The sequence below is a fragment of the Dermacentor variabilis genome, unplaced genomic scaffold (genome assembly GCF_050947875.1).
Source record: "Dermacentor variabilis isolate Ectoservices unplaced genomic scaffold, ASM5094787v1 scaffold_13, whole genome shotgun sequence".
In the NCBI taxonomy this organism is placed as follows: Eukaryota; Metazoa; Arthropoda; class Arachnida; order Ixodida; family Ixodidae; genus Dermacentor; species Dermacentor variabilis.
In genome coordinates this window covers 24,604,967-24,617,729 of record NW_027460291.1, presented here as the reverse complement: position 1 = coordinate 24,617,729, position 12,763 = coordinate 24,604,967, and positions in this window count along the sequence as shown.

Genomic DNA, 12,763 nt, shown 5'->3' with positions numbered 1-12,763 from the left:
CCCAGTGACCTAAGTAGGCTCAAAGTGCTTTATTGAAGACCAGCACCGACAGAGTATCGGATACCCAATGCATTGATGGCGTAGCTCGCTAAAGTGTTGACATCAAAGAGCCTAATTGAGGACCGGCACATTCCACATGCATATGTGGCGCAGCCTGCTAATGCGCCAGTTTTCTGAGGTTGAGGAATCCCTGTGGCGTGGGATCGATTCCAGCCTGTATAAGTTAAGTTTAAGGGATCGTTTTAGTAATCGTAGATCGGCACACTCCCAGTGGCACATACCTAGTTACCCAAGATGACGTGAAAGACGTACATGGAAGAGAGGCAGTCACCTACTGGCACGTACCCAGTGACCTCAGAAGGCTCAAAGTGCTTTATTGAAGACCAGCACCGACAGAGTATCGGATACCCAATGCATTTATGGTGTAGCTCGCTAAAGTGTTGGCATCAAAGAGGTTCATTGAGGACCGGCACATTCCACATGCATATGTGTCGCAGCCTGCTCATGCGCCAGTTTTCTGAGGTTGAGGAATCCTTGTGGCCTAGGATCGATTCCAGCCAACATAAGTTAAGTTTAAGGGATTGTTTTAGTCATCGTGGATCGGCACACTCCCAGTGGCACATACCTAGTTACCCAAGATGACGTGAAAGACGTACATGGAAGAGAGACACTCACCTACTGGCACACACCCAGTGACCTAAGTAGGGTCAAAGTGCTTTATTGAAGACCAGCACCGACAGAGTGTCGGATACCCAATGCATTTATGGTGTAGCTCGCTAAAGTGTTGGCATCAAAAAGGTTCATTGAGGACCGGCACATTCCACATGCATATGTGGCGCAGCCTGCTCATGCGCCAGTTTTCTGAGGTTGAGGAATCCTTGTGGCCTAGGATCGATTCCAGCCAACATAAGTTAAGTTTAAGGGATCGTTTTAGTCATCGTGGATCGGCACACTCCCAGTGGCACATACCTAGTTACCCAAGATGACGTGAAAGACGTACATGGAAGAGAGGCAGTCACCTACTGGCACACACCCAGTGACCTAAGTAGGCTCAAAGTGCTTTATTTAAGACCAGCACCGACAGAGTGTCGGATACCCAATGCATTTATGGCGTAGCTCGCTAAAGTGTTGGCATCAAAGAGGTTCATTGAGGAGCGGCACATTCCACATGCATATGTGGCACAGCCTGCTCATGCGCCAGTTTTCTGAGGTTGAGGAATCCTTGTGGCCTAGGATCGATTCCAGCCAACATAAGTTAAGTTTAAGGGATCGTTTTAGTCATCGTGGATCGGGAGACTCCCAGTGGCACATACCTAGTTACCCAAGATGACGTGAAAGACATACATGGAAGAGAGGCACTCACCTACTGGCACATACCCAGTGACCTAAGAAGGCTCAAAGTGCTTTATTGAAGACCAGCACCGACAGAGTATCGGATACCCAATGCATTTATGGCGAAACTCTCTAAAGTGTTCGCATCAAAGAGGTTCATTGAGGACCGGCACACTCCACAAGCATATGTGGCGCAGCCTACTAATGCGCCGGTTTTCTGAGGTTGAGGAATCCTTGTGGCGTGGGATCGATTCCAGCCGGCATAAGTTAAGTTTAATTAAGGGATCGTTTTAGTTACGTGGATCGGCACAATCCCAGTGGCATATACCTAGTTACCCAAGATGACGTGAAAGACGTACATGGAAGAGAGGCACTCACCTACTGGCACACACCCAGTGACCTAAGTAGGCTCAAAGTGCTTTATTGAAGACCAGCACCGACATAGTATCGGATATCCAATGCATTTATGGCGTAGCTCGCTAAGGTGTTGGCATCAAAGAGGTTCATTGAGGACCGGCACATTCCACATGCATATGTGGCACAGCCTGCTAATGCGCCAGTTTTCTGAGGTTGAGGAATCCCTGTGGCGTGGGATCGATTCCAGCCGGCATAAGTTAAGTTTAAGGGATCGTTTTAGTAATCGTGGATCGGCACACTCCCAGTGGCACATACCTAGTTGCCCAAGATGACGTGAAAGACGTACATGGAAGGGAGGCAGTCACCTACTGGCACAAACCCAGTGACCTAAGCAGGCTCAAACTGCTTTATTGAAGACCAGCACCGACAGAGTGTCGGATACCCAATGCAATTATGGCGTAGCTCGCTAAAGTGTTGGCATCAAAGAGGTTCATTGAGGACCGGCACATTCCACATGCATATCTGGCGCAGCCTGCTCATGCGCCAGTTTTCTGAGGTTGAGGAGTCCTTGTGGCCTGGGATCGATTCCAGCCAACTTAAGTTAAGTTTAAGGGATCGTTTTAGTCATCGTGGATCGGGAGACTCCCAGTGGCACATACCTAGTTACCCAAGATGACGTGAAAGACGTACATGGAAGAGAGGCACTCACCTACTGGCACATACCCAGTGACCTAAGAAGGCTCAAAGTGCTTTATTGAAGACCAGCACCGACAGAGTATCGGATACCCAATACATTTATGGCGTAGCTCGCTAAAGTGTTGGCAGCAAAGAGGTTCATTGAGGACCGGCACATTCCACATGCATATGTGCCGCAGCCTGCTAATTGGCCAGTTTTCTGAGGTTGAGGAATCCTTGTGGCGTGGGATCGATTCCAGCCGGCATAAGTTAAGTTCAAGGGATCGTTTTAGTCACCGTGGAGCGGCACACTCCCAGTGGCACATACCTAGTTACCCAAGATTACGTGAAAGACGTACATGGAAGAGAGGCAGTCACCTACTGACACAAACCCAGTGACCTAAGTAGGCTCAAAGTGCTTTATTGAAGAGAAGCACCGACAGAGTATCACATACCCAATGCATTTACGGCGTAGCTTGCTAAAATGTTGGCATCAAAGAGGTTCATTGAGGACCGGCACATTCCACATGCATATGTGGCGCAGCCTGCTAATGCGCCCGTTTTCTGAGGTTGAGGAATCCTTGTGGCGTGGGATCGATTCCAGCCAGCATAAGTTAAGTTTAAGGGATCGTTTTAGTAATCTTGGATAGGCACACTCCCAGTGGCACATACCTAGTTACCCAAGATGATGTGAAAGACGTACATGGAAGAGAGGCAGTCACCTACTGGCACACACCCAGTGACCTAAGTAGGCTCAAAGTGCTTTATTGAAGACCAGCACCGACAGAGTGTCGGATACCCAATGCATTTATGGTGTAGCTCGCTAAAGTGTTGGCATCAAAGAGGTTCATTGAGGACCGGCACATTCCACATGCATATGTGGCGCAGCCTGCTCATGCGCCAGTTTTCTGAGGTTGAGGAATCCTTGTGGCCTAGGATCGATTCCAGCCAACATAAGTTAAGTTTAAGGGATCGTTTTAGTCATCGTGGATCGGCACACTCCCAGTGGCACATACCTAGTTACCCAAGATGACGTGAAAGACGTACATGGAAGAGAGACACTCACCTACTGGCACACACCCAGTGACCTAAGTAGGCTCAAAGTGCTTTATTGAAGACCAGCACCGACAGAGTATCGGATACCCAATGCATTGATGGCGTAGCTCGCTAAAGTGTTGACATCAAAGAGCCTAATTGAGGACCGGCACATTCCACATGCATATGTTGCGCAGCCTGCTAATGCGCCAGTTTTCTGAGGTTGAGGAATCCCTGTGGCGTGGGATCGATTCCAGCCTGTATAAGTTAAGTTTAAGGGATCGTTTTAGTAATCGTGGATCGGCACACTCCCAGTGGCACATACCTAGTTACCCAAGATGACGTGAAAGACGTACATGGAAGAGAGGCAGTCACCTACTGGCACGTACCCAGTGACCTCAGAAGGCTCAAAGTGCTTTATTGAAGACCAGCACCGACAGAGTATCGGATACCCAGTGTATTTATGGCGTAGCTCGCTAAAGTGTTGGCATCAAAGAGGTTCATTGAGGACCGGCACATTCCACATGCATATGTGGCGCAGCCTGCTAATGCGCCAGTTTTCTGAGGTTGAGAAATCCTTGTGGCGTGGGATCGATTCCAGCCGGCATAGGTTAAGTTTAAGGGATCGTTTTAGTCATCCTGGATCGGCAGACTCCATGTGGCACATACCTAGTTACCCAAGATGACGTGAAAGACGTACATGGAGGAGAGGCACTCACCTACTGGCACATACCCAGTGACCTAAGAAGGCTCAAAGTGCTTTATTGAAGACCAGCACCGACAGAGTATCGGATACCCAATGCATTTATGGCGTTGCTCGCTAAAGTGTTGGCATCAAAGAGGTTCATTGAGGACCGGCACATTCCACATGCATATGTGGCACAGCCTGCTAATGCGCCAGTTTTCTGAGGTTGAGGAATCCCTGTGGCGTGGGATCGATTCCAGCCGGCATAAGTTAAGTTTAAGGGATCGTTTTAGTAATCGTGGATCGGCACACTCCCAGTGGCACATACCTAGTTGCCCAAGATGACGTGAAAGACGTACATGGAAGGGAGGCAGTCACCTACTGGCACAAACCCAGTGACCTAAGCAGGCTCAAACTGCTTTATTGAAGACCAGCACCGACAGAGTGTCGGATACCCAATGCAATTATGGCGTAGCTCGCTAAAGTGTTGGCATCAAAGAGGTTCATTGAGGACCGGCACATTCCACATGCATATCTGGCGCAGCCTGCTCATGCGCCAGTTTTCTGAGGTTGAATCCTTGTGGGCTGGGATCGATTCCAGCCAACTTAAGTTAAGTTTAAGGGATCGTTTTAGTCATCGTGGATCGGGAGACTCCCAGTGGCACATACCTAGTTACCCAAGATGACGTGAAAGACGTACATGGAAGAGAGGCACTCACCTACTGGCACATACCCAGTGACCTAAGAAGGCTCAAAGTGCTTTATTGAAGACCAGCACCGACAGAGTGTCGGATACCCAATACATTTATGGCGTAGCTCGCTAAAGTGTTGGCATCAAAGAGGTTCATTGAGGACCGGCACATTCCACATGCATATGTGCCGCAGCCTGCTAATTGGCCAGTTTTCTGACGTTGAGGAATCCTTGTGGCGTGGGATCGATTCCAGCCGGCATAAGTTAAGTTCAAGGGATCGTTTTAGTCACCGTGGAGCGGCACACTCCCAGTGGCACATACCTAGTTACCCAAGATTACGTGAAAGACGTACATGGAAGAGAGGCAGTCACCTACTGACACACACCCAGTGGCCTAAGTAGGCTCAAAGTGCTTTATTGAAGAGAAGCACCGACAGAGTATCACATACCCAATGCATTTACGGCGTAGCTTGCTAAAATGTTGGCATCAAAGAGGTTCATTGAGGACCGGCACATTCCACATGCATATGTGGCGCAGCCTGCTAATGCGCCAGTTTTCTGAGGTTGAGGAATCCTTGTGGCGTGGGATCGATTCCAGCCAGCATAAGTTAAGTTTAAGGGATCGTTTTAGTAATCTTGGATAGGCACACTCCCAGTGGCACATACCTAGTTACCCAAGATGATGTGAAAGACGTACATGGAAGAGAGGCACTCACCTACTGGCACACACCCAGTGACCTAAGTAGGCTCAAACTGCTTTATTGAAGACCAGCACCGACAGAGTGTCGGATACCCAATGCAATTATGGCGTAGCTCGCTAAAGTGTTGGCATCAAAGAGGTTCATTGAGGACCGGCACATTCCACATGCATATCTGGCGCAGCCTGCTCATGCGCCAGTTTTCTGAGGTTGAATCCTTGTGGCCTGGGATCGATTCCAGCCAACTTAAGTTAAGTTTAAGGGATCGTTTTAGTCATCGTGGATCGGGAGACTCCCAGTGGCACATACCTAGTTACCCAAGATGACGTGAAAGACGTACATGGAAGAGAGGCACTCACCTACTGGCACACACCCAGTGACCTAAGTAGGCTCAAAGTGCTTTATTGAAGACCAGCACCGACAGAGTGTCGGATACCCAATGCATTTATGGTGTAGCTCGCTAAAGTGTTGGCATCAAAGAGGTTCATTGAGGACCGGCACATTCCACATGCATATGTGGCGCAGCCTGCTCATGCGCCAGTTTTCTGAGGTTGAGGAATCCTTGTGGCCTAGGATCGATTCCAGCCAACATAAGTTAAGTTTAAGGGATCGTTTTAGTCATCGTGGATCGGCACACTCCCAGTGGCACATACCTAGTTACCCAAGATGACGTGAAAGACGTACATGGAAGAGAGACACTCACCTACTGGCACACACCCAGTGACCTAAGTAGGCTCAAAGTGCTTTATTGAAGACCAGCACCGACAGAGTATCGAATACCCAATGCATTACGGGCGTAGCTCGCTAAAGTGTTGACATCAAAGAGCTTAATTGAGGACCGGCACATTCCACATGCATATGTGGCGCAGCCTGCTAATGCGCCAGTTTTCTGAGGTTGAGGAATCCCTGTGGCGTGGGATCGATTCCAGCCTGTATAAGTTAAGTTTAAGGGATCGTTTTAGTAATCGTGGATCGGCACACTCCCAGTGGCACATACCTAGTTACCCAAGATGACGTGAAAGACGTACATGGAAGAGAGGCAGTCACCTACTGGCACGTACCCAGTGACCTCAGAAGGCTCAAAGTGCTTTATTGAAGACCAGCACCGACAGAGTATCGGATACCCAATGCATTTATGGCGTAGCTCGCTAAAGTGTTGGCATCAAAGAGGTTCATTGAGGACCGGCACATTCCACATGCATATGTGGCGCAGCCTGCTAATGCGCCAGTTTTCTGAGGTTGAGAAATCCTTGTGGCGTGGGATCGATTCCACCCGGCATAGGTTAAGTTTAAGGGATCGTTTTAGTCATCCTGGATCGGCAGACTCCATGTGGCACATACCTAGTTACCCAAGATGACGTGAAAGACGTACATGGAGGAGAGGCACTCACCTACTGGCACATACCCAGTGACCTAAGAAGGCTCAAAGTGCTTTATTGAAGACCAGCACCGACAGAGTATCGGATACCCAATGCATTTATGGCGAAACTCGCTAAAGTGTTCGCATCAAAGAGGTTCATTGAGGACCGGCACACTCCACAAGCATATGTGGCGCAGCCTACTAATGCGCCAGTTTTCTGAGGTTGAGCAATCCTTGTGGCGTGGGATCGATTCCAGCCGGCATAAGTTAAGTTTAATTAAGGGATCGTTTTAGTATCGTGGATCGGCACAATCCCAGTGGCATATACCTAGTTACCCAAGATGACGTGAAAGACGTACATGGAAGAGAGGCACTCACCTACTGGCACACACCCAGTGACCTAAGTAGGCTCAAAGTGCTTTATTGAAGACCAGCACCGACATAGTATCGGATATCCAATGCATTTATGGCGTAGCTCGCTAAAGTGTTGGCATCAAAGAGGTTCATTGAGGACCGGCACATTCCACATGCATATGTGGCACAGCCTGCTAATGCGCCAGTTTTCTGAGGTTGAGGAATCCCTGTGGCGTGGGATCGATTCCAGCCGGCATAAGTTAAGTTTAAGGGATCGTTTTAGTAATCGTGGATCGGCACACTCCCAGTGGCACATACCTAGTTGCCCAAGATGACGTGAAAGACGTACATGGAAGGGAGGCAGTCACCTACTGGCACACACCCAGTGACCTAAGCAGGCTCAAACTGCTTTATTGAAGACCAGCACCGACAGAGTGTCGGATACCCAATGCAATTATGGCGTAGCTCGCTAAAGTGTTGGCATCAAAGAGGTTCATTGAGGACCGGCACATTCCACATGCATATCTGGCGCAGCCTGCTCATGCGCCAGTTTTCTGAGGTTGAGGAATCCTTGTGGCCTGGGATCGATTCCAGCCAACTTAAGTTAAGTTTAAGGGATCGTTTTAGTCATCGTGGATCGGGAGACTCCCAGTGGCACATACCTACTTACCCAAGATGACGTGAAAGACGTACAGGGAAGAGAGGCACTCACCTACTGGCACATACCCAGTGACCTAAGAAGGCTCAAAGTGCTTTATTGAAGACCAGCACCGACAGAGTATCGGATACCCAATGCATTTATGGCGTAGCTCGCTAAAGTGTTGGCATCAAAGAGGTTCATTGAGGACCGGCACATTCCACATGCATATGTGGCGCAGCCTGCTAATGCGCCAGTTTTCTGAGGTTGACGAATCCTTGTGGCGTGGGATCGATTCCAGCCGGCATAAGTTAAGTTCAAGGGATCGTTTTAGTCACCGTGGAGCGGCACACTCCCAGTGGCACATACCTAGTTACCCAAGATTACGTGAAAGACGTACATGGAAGAGAGGCAGTCACCTACTGGCACACACCCAGTGACCTAAGTAGGCTCAAAGTGCTTTATTGAAGAGCAGCACCGACAGAGTATCACATACCCAATGCATTTATGGCGTAGCTCGCTAAAGTGTTGGCATCAAAGAGGTTCATTGAGGACCGGCACATTCCACATGCATATGTGGCACAGCCTGCTAATGCGCCAGTTTTCATAGGTTGAGGAATCCCTGTGGCGTGGGATCGATTCCAGCCGGCATAAGTTAAGTTTAAGGGATCGTTTTAGTAATCGTGGATCGGCACACTCCCAGTGGCACATACCTAGTTGCCCAAGATGACGTGAAAGACGTACATGGAAGGGAGGCAGTCACCTACTGGCACACACCCAGTGACCTAAGCAGGCTCAAACTGCTTCATTGAAGACAAGCACCGACAGAGTGTCGTATACCCAATGCAATTATGGCGTAGCTCGCTAAAGTGTTGGCATCAAAGAGGTTCATTGAGGACCGGCACATTCCACATGCATATCTGGCGCAGCCTGCTCATGCGCCAGTTTTCTGAGGTTGAGGAATCCTTGTGGCCTGGGATCGATTCCAGCCAACTTAAGTTAAGTTTAAGGGATCGTTTTAGTCATCGTGGATCGGGAGACTCCCAGTGGCACATACCTAGTTACCCAAGATGACGTGAAAGACGTACATGGAAGAGAGGCACTCACCTACTGGCACACACCCAGTGACCTAAGTAGGCTCAAAGTGCTTTATTGAAGACCAGCACCGACAGAGTGTCGGATACCCAATGCATTTATGGCGTAGCTCGCTAAAGTGTTGGCATCAAAGAGGTTCATTGAGGACCGGCACATTCCACATGCATATGTGGCGCAGCCTGCTCATGCGCCAGTTTTCTGAGGTTGAGGAATCCTTGTGGCCTAGGATCGATTCCAGCCAACATAAGTTAAGTTTAAGGGATCGTTTTAGTCATCGAGGAGCGGCACACTCCCAGTGGCACATACCTAGTTACCCAAGATTACGTGAAAGACGTACATGGAAGAGAGGCAGTCACCTACTGGCACACACCCAGTGACCTAAGTAGGCTCAAAGTGCTTTATTGAAGAGCAGCACCGACAGAGTATCACATACCCAATGCATTTACGGCGTAGCTTGCTAAAATGTTGGCATCAAAGAGGTTCATTGAGGACCGGCACATTCCACATGCATATGTGGCGCAGCCTGCTAATGCGCCAGTTTTCTGAGGTTGAGGAATCCTTGTGGCGTGGGATCGATTCCAGCCAGCATAAGTTAAGTTTAAGGGATCGTTTTAGTAATCTTGGATAGGCACACTCCCAGTGGCACATACCTAGTTACCCAAGATGATGTGAAAGACGTACATCGAAGAGAGGCAGTCACCTACTGGCACACACCCAGTGACCTAAGTAGGCTCAAAGTGCTTTATTGAAGACCAGCACCGACAGAGTATCGGATACCCAATGCATTGATGGCGTAGCTCGCTAAAGTGTTGACATCAACGAGCTTAATTGAGGACCGGCACATTCCACATGCATATGTGGCGCAGCCTGCTAATGCGCCAGTTTTCTGAGGTTGAGGAATCCCTGTGGCGTGGGATCGATTCCAGCCGGCATAAGTTAAGTTTAAGGGATCGTTTTAGTAATCGTGGATCGGCACACTCCCAGTGGCACATACCTAGTTACCCAAGATGACGTGAAAGACGTACATGGAAGAGAGGCAGTCACCTACTGGCACGTACCCAGTGACCTCAGAAGGCTCAAAGTGCTTTATTGAAGACCAGCACCGACAGAGTATCGGACACCCAATGCATTTATGGCGTAGCTCGCTAAAGTGTTGGCATCAAAGAGGTTCATTGAGGACCGGCACATTCCACATGCATATGTGGCGCAGCCTGCTAATGCGCCAGTTTTCTGAGGTTGAGAAATCCTTGTGGCGTGGGATCGATTCCAGCCGGCATAGGTTAAGTTTAAGGGATCGTTTTAGTCATCCTGGATCGGCAGACTCCATGTGGCACATACCTAGTTACCCAAGATGACGTGAAAGACGTACATGGAGGAGAGGCACTGACCTACTGGCACATACCCAGTGACCTAAGAAGGCTCAAAGTGCTTTATTGAAGACAAGCACCGACAGAGTATCGGATACCCAATGCATTTATGGCGTTGCTCGCTAAAGTGTTGGCATCAAAGAGGTTCATTGAGGACCGGCACATTCCACATGCATATGTGGCACAGCCTGCTCATGCGCCAGTTTTCTGAGGTTGAGGAATCCTTGTGGCCTAGAATCGATTCCAGCCAACATAAGTTAAGTTTAAGGGATCGTTTTAGTCATCGTGGATCGGGAGACTCCCAATGGCACATACCTAGTTACCCAAGATGACGTGAAAGACATACATGGAAGAGAGGCACTCACCTACTGGCACATACCCAGTGACCTAAGAAGGCTCAAAGTGCTTTATTGAAGACCAGCACCGACAGAGTATCGGATACCCAATGCATTTATGGCGAAACTCGCTAAAGTGTTCGCATCAAAGAGGTTCATTGAGGACCGGCACACTTCACAAGCATATGTGGCGCAGCCTACTAATGCGCCAGTTTTCTGAGGTTGAGGAATCCTTGTGGCTTGTGATCGATTCCAGCCAACGTAAGTTAAGTTTAAGGTATCGTTTTTAGTCATCGTGGATCGGGAGACTCCCAGTGGCACATACCTAGTTACCCAAGATGACGTGAAAGACGTACATGGAAGAGAGGCACTCACCTACTGGCACACACCCAGTGACCTAAGAAGGCTCAAAGTGCTTTATTGAAGACCAGCACCGACAGAGTATCGGATACCCAATGCATTTATGGCGTAGCTCGCTAAAGTGTTGGCATCAAAGAGGTTCATTGAGGACCGGCCCATTCCACATGCATATGTGGCACAGCCTGCTAATGCGCCAGTTTTCTGAGGTTGAGGAATCGTTGTGGCGTGGGATCGATTCCAGCCAGCATAAGTTAAGTTTAAGGGATCGTTTTAGTAATCTTGGATAGGCACACTCCCAGTGGCACATACCTAGTTACCCAAGATGATGTGAAAGACGTACATGGAAGAGAGGCAGTCACCTACTGGCACATACCCAGTGACCTAAGAAGGCTGAAAGTGCTTTATTGAAGACCAGCTCCGACAGAGTATCGGATACCCAATGCATTTATGGCGTAGCTCGCTAATATGTTCGCATCAAAGAGGTTCATTGAGGACCGGCACACTCCACAAGCATATGTGGCGCAGCCTTCTAATGCGCCACTTTTCTGAGGTTGAAGAATCCTTGTGGCGTGGGATCGATTCCAGCCGGCATAAGTTAAGTTTAATTAAGGGATCGTTTTAGTCATCGTGGATCGGCACACTCCCAGTGGCACATACCTAGTTACCCAAGATGACGTGAAAGACGTACATGGAAGAGAGGCAGTCACCTACTGGCACACACCCAGTGACCTAAGTAGGCTCAAAGTGCTTTATTGAAGACCAGCACCGACAGAGTGTCGGATACCCAATGCATTTATGGCGTAGCTCGCTAAAGTGTTGGCATCAAAGAGGTTCATTGAGGACCGGCACATTCCACATGCATATGTGGCACAGCCTGCTCATGCGCCAGTTTTCTGAGGTTGAGGAATCCTTGTGGCCTAGGATCGATTCCACCCAACATAAGTGAAGTTTAAGGGATCGTTTTAGTCATCGTGCATCGGGAGACTCCCAGTGGCACATACCTAGTTACCCAAGATGACGTGAAAGACATACATGGAAGAGAGGCACTCACCTACTGTCACATACGCAGTGATCTAAGAATGCTCAAAGTGCTTTATTGAAGACCAGCACCGACAGAGTATCGGATACCCAATGCATTTATGGCGTAGCTCGCTAAAGTGTTCGCATCAAAGAGGTTCATTGAGGACCGGCACACTCCACAAGCATATGTGGCGCAGCCTACTAATGCGCCAGTTTTCTGTGCTTGAGGAATCCTTGTGGCGTGGGATCGATTCCAGCCGGCATAAGTTAAGTTTAATTAAGGGATCGTTTTAGTAATCGTGGAACGGCACACTCCCAGTGGCACATACCTAGTTACCCAAGATGACGTGAAAAACCTACATGGAAGAGAGGCAGTCACCTACTGGCACGTACCCAGTGACCTAAGAAAGCTCAAAGTGCTTTATTGAAGACCAGCACCGACAGAGTATCGGATACCCAATGCATTTATGGCGTAGCTCGCTAAAGTGTTGGCATCAAAGAGGTTCATTGAGGACCGGCACATTCCACATGCATATGTGGCGCAGCCTGCTAATGCGCCAGTTTTCTGAGGTTGAGAAATCCTTGTGGCGTGGGATCGATTCCAGCCGGCATAAGTTAAGTTTAAGGGATCGTTCTAGTCATCGTGGATCGGCACACTCCCAGTGGCACATACCTAGTTACCCAAGATGACGTGAAAGACGTACATGGAAGAGAGGCAGTCACCTACTGGCACACACCCAGTGACCTAAGTAGGCTCAAAGT